The sequence below is a fragment of the Suncus etruscus genome, chromosome 7 (assembly GCF_024139225.1).
Source record: "Suncus etruscus isolate mSunEtr1 chromosome 7, mSunEtr1.pri.cur, whole genome shotgun sequence".
NCBI lineage: Eukaryota > Metazoa > Chordata > Mammalia > Eulipotyphla > Soricidae > Suncus > Suncus etruscus.
This window is the reverse complement of record NC_064854.1, coordinates 35,365,729-35,370,650: the sequence shown is the minus strand read 5'-3', so window position 1 is coordinate 35,370,650 and position 4,922 is coordinate 35,365,729. Positions and strand designations below refer to the sequence as shown.

Sequence of the window (4,922 nt, the reverse complement as noted above, 5' to 3'; positions counted from 1 at the left end):
GAGAGAGAGAGAGAGAGAGAGAGAGAGAGAGAGGAGAAGAGAGACCATCTGTAAGTCAAGCACAGGCCACTTAGAAAAAAATCTTGCCAACATCATCATCACAGACTTCCAACCTCCAAAACAGAGAAAATTAATTCTGTATATGAAATCTCTCAATGTGTGATTTTTTGTTTTTGTTGTAGTTGTTCTTTCTATGCGAGCAAACTATCACAGATAAGATTAATTATTAAAGGCTTGGTAAACCACAATTAAAAATAAAAGTTGGGGGGGTCGGTGAGGTGGCGCTAGAGGTAAGGTATCTGCCTTGCAAGTGCTAGCCAAGGAAGGACCGCGGTTCGATCCCCCGGTGTCCCATATGGTCCCCTCAAGCCAGGGGTGATTTCTGAGTGCTTAGCCAGGAGTAACCCCTGAACATCAAATGAGTGTGGCCCCAAAACAAAAATAAATAAATAAATAAATAAATAAATAAATAAATAAAAGTTGGGCCGGAGCGATAGGCCAGAGTGATAGCACAGCAGTTACGGTGTTTGCCTTCCATGTGGCCGACCCAGGTTTGATCCCCGGCATCTCATATGGTCTCCTGATCCTGCTGGGAGTGGTTTCTGAGCACAGTAACCCCTGAGCCCCACCAGGTGTGGCCAAAAGCCAATACATAAACAAATAAATAAATAGTAAGAATAAAAATAAAAGTGTAGCTGAAAATAAAAATAAATAAAAGCTAAATTCATCAAAAACAAAGGAAGCTTGAGGCATTGTTGCAGCAAAGAGGAGTCTAAAAAAGTAATGACTAGGGACTAGAGATAAAGTACAGCAGGCATACAGGATGCTTTATAAGCATCCAACAGCATAGACCATTGGCTTCCCATATGGCTCCTCTGAATCTTCCAGGAGTGATCACTGGGGGCAGAACTAAGACTAAGTTCTGAGCACTCCCAGGTGTGCCCACACACAAAAAATAATCAATATAAAATAATATGGTTCAATGGTTTATTTTGGGGGAAAGGACACATTTATATAAGATTATCAGGGTATCTGAGGGGTAGGCAGGGGGTTAGAGCACCTGCCCAGGGGTCAGGTTATAAATTAAAGTCCAGGTGTGGCCACATGTGCTGAACATGGTCCTGACAATTCTGTTGTCTGAGAGCCTCCCACCCACCCTTTGCAGGCAATTTCTGGCCACACTGCAGCCAGGTGTGTGTGAGCACTAAAAGTAAAGGCGTGCAAGCACTGTAACGCCCTCCCACAAAAATATATGTGCAAGCAGTACCAACAGAAAATGTAACCCCACTGGGCACCAAATTGGCCCCATGAGCAATACACCCAGAAAAAAAGGAGGGTGACCCCTAGTGAGTACAGCAGCCCACCATATGACCACCACAGCTTGATGTGCCACCTCTCTGAGCACACAACTAGTCATTCAACGACCACAGGCTGTGGGTGTATGAAAGAATCCCAGTCATCATGACAATAAGGAAGAGAAGCAGCAACAGCTCAGGGATCATGCCTGGAGGAGTTCAAGGAACCATATTTGATGACTGGGATTGATCCAGGACCAGTCGAATGCTAGGCAAGAGCCCTACTCACTGTACTGTTGCTCTTGCCTGAAAGAAAAAAAATTAGGAGAAGTAAGAAATAATTATATAAAAAAAGAAATAATTATAATAGAGTGTCCATCAGCAGTTGCCTAAGGAGAGGGAATCAATGGCAAAGTGGTAGTGTGTAGGGGAAAGACTATTATGCACTCTAGCACATTACCAAAGTCATCAAAACTCATAGTTGTGGATTTCATTGTCTGCAGATGATGACTATCAACATTTTCCCTTATAACGGAGAAAAAAAAGTAATGGGAAGATGTTGAAAGGCTGTTCAATTGCTGTGTAAGTGATTGTGAAGATTATTTTAGCAGCAGTCTAGAGGATGGTTGGAGGATGAGATCAGCCAGGAGGCAATTGCAGAAGTCCAGACAAGAACAGGCCAAAGTCTGTACAAATAGCAAGTGGAATTGAGTCAGCAGCTAAGTATTAGCTCCGAAGTTAAGAAAATTGCAGGAGCCTTTAGAGAAGTCCTACACGGGCTCTTTCATATAGTAGGGCCCTTTATCTCCTAGCAGAATTTGTTCTCTTTACTTTTAAGATCTTAAGATTATCTTTCTCGTGCTCGCTTCGGCAGCACATATACTAAAATTGGAACGATACAGAGAAGATTAGCATGGCCCCTGCGCAAGGATGACACGCAAATTCGTGAAGCGTTCCATATTTAAAAAAAAATTATCTTTCTCTATTGAAAGTGTTAGTTCTATGAAATCTTACAGCATCATGTACCAATTATCTTCCATTCCAAAGTGTACAGGCCATAGATATGAGACAATAACCCAGCTCATCAGCCTCTAGACCTTTACCAGGTCTCACACCCACATTCAGGTGAAAAGAAATCCCAAACATGCCCAGCTCAGATATTAATAATGCCATTATTTTATAAAAATAAATAACAAATTAGAATCATAGAATCCAGATTTTTCTATATCACACATAGCACTCTATGCATTATTCTTGAAAATTCAATTAATTTTTCTTAAGTGGTTGGCTGTAGGGTGAACCTAACTAAAACATTAAACAAAAGTGTTCACCCAACTTCCTTTTTCCCTAATCTCTTCCTTTGGTATGTAAAAGCCCACTGGATAGTTACTTTTTTATCTGACTGGACCTTCACCCTCTGAGTATTAGGAGTTTGTTTGAATAAAAAGAGCAGTACTGGCTTTGAGTGGTGCAAAGAGAGCACATGGCAGAGAGGCCAAGAGGCAAAAAGCAGTCTGACTCCAATGAATATCTTCCCTCACTGGCTTGCTATTATTTTCTCACTGCTACTCTGCTTCATCAGACCCATCTACCTAAGGAGCTAGAAGTATGGCATCTGGGATGATCTTACCACTTGTGGATATTTTTATTTTACAGTTGACCTTGACTAGGGTCTTATTTATTTGGTTGTGGGTGGTTGAAGGCATCAGTAAAGATTATAACAATAAACCACACCTGGTTATACTCAGGGGTTACTCCTGGCTCTGCACTCATGAATAACTTCTAGAAGTGCTCGTGGCATTATATGAAATGACAGACATAGAACACAGGTCGGCTTCATGCCAGGCAAACACCTCTCCTCTGTACTATCTCTCAGACCCAGCGGAACTCTTTTAAACATATGCAACCATAAGAATGAAACACCACAAGGGAGAAGGAACTTATCCCCAGTCAATAGGTTGGCAAATAAAATGTTTCTGTTTTACAGAAGGTTCAGGATAGTACTGCTTAAACTAATATAAAATGGCTCCAACATTTACTGAATGCTTATATGTCTAAGTATTTGTCTTTATAGTCTGCATTCCTCATGGAGGGAGACATCCATGTTATTTGCCATGGCTGTCAATATACTTAAAATCAATAAACAGCTGTAAATTGAATGTGCTTAGAACTCTGAGGCAGGTAATGAGGCAGGCATATTATGTGTTCTCTCACTAAGACTCTCAGCTCCCAAGGGTGAGAATAGTTCTCATCAGACAGACCTTAGTGACAAACAAGAGACTTTAGTGACTACAGATGCTACAGCAAGTAGCTACATCTAATAACATTTGAAGGGACAGCTGCAGTAGTTTTGGAAACCTAGACTTAGACTCAGAGCAGGGAATCACCCATGAATGCACATACTGGAAAAGCTATGAAGCCTTTCCTCTTCCTATTTGTGTCTTCTGCTTCCCTAAAAATGGGGTCCACATAATACTGTTTCCAATTATACTAATTGTGATCATTTCTATTGTGATCATAATTAGAATTGCCCATTTAGATATTTTTAACTATGAATTAGAAACCAATTGACAAACTTCATCCTATACCAAGTTCCTTTCCAGTTGGGGAGTTTCTTTTCCTTTCCCTTGTACTTTCCAATAATAAGCCTTTCTATTTCTAAAAGAAGAGAAACAAGTTGATAGCAAGCTGAATCTGGACTTCCAGAGTGTTTTGTTTAGCATGGTAATTTTTAAATTTTATTTCTTTTCAGTTTGGATACCTCAGCCAGAAGTGCTCCAGACTTACTCCTGGCTCTGTGCTCAGGGATCACTCAAAGAAGAGCTCAGTAGAGTATATGGGGTATTGAATCTTTTTATTTCTTTTTGAATTTTTTCAATTTTATTTGCTGGTTTATTTATCCTTTATATTTATCCTTTATATATCCTATATATATCCTTTATATCTTTTTTTAATTTTTTATTTTTAATTATGAGAAAAATGATGCAAAGAGGACAAGGTAAAGTTACAGTAAAAGGACAATCACCTATAAACAGAGTTCTCAGAAGAAATCCCCTGCTGACGCCTAGATATTGAACTTACAGTCAAAAAAACATTAAGAAAAATAAGGCAGAACCATGTACAATTACTTTGTCCACAAGTCCCCAGATTGTAGAACATTATAACATTTCTTAGCAGTACACAAAGCAACCTAAAGCCATGAGATTTATGTGACTCCTTAAACATTGAAGGCATAGTATTTTTTTATATTTTCATGCACATACATATTAGTTTAAGTTAACATCAAAAGTTTAAGAAGTTTTTTTTAAGGGTTAGTCAAAAGGGCACAGTAAAAACGGTGTTAGAATGGCAAATATTGTTTGCATAGGACCACCAAAATATGGGGGACATGGAAAGAAAAAGCCTTGATCTAAATACAAGGAGACCCCTACCCCTGAAGTTTCCTGGCATAAGACCAACTCTAGGCTCCAGGCAAACTAGTTTATTCAATCCAAGTCATTGTCTGTAGTGCCAATACAGTTTTATTTTTCACGCAGTCCTATTGTTGGCATCAGGTTTTTGTATTAAAGATCCTGGAATCTGCACATTCTACATTGAAGTCAGGCTGGTGTGGAGTATCCTCTAGTT

The 4,922-nt window shown here is 39.5% G+C and overlaps 1 non-coding gene across 1 annotated transcript; it reads left to right on the top strand.

Moving 5' to 3' along the window:
- The first annotated feature begins 2,153 nt into the window (after window positions 1-2,153).
- LOC126015020 (U6 spliceosomal RNA) lies at window positions 2,154-2,260 on the top strand. Its single transcript, XR_007497928.1, has one exon. It is a non-coding gene; the product is annotated as a U6 spliceosomal RNA (small nuclear RNA).
- Window positions 2,261-4,922: the final 2,662 nt, after the last annotated feature.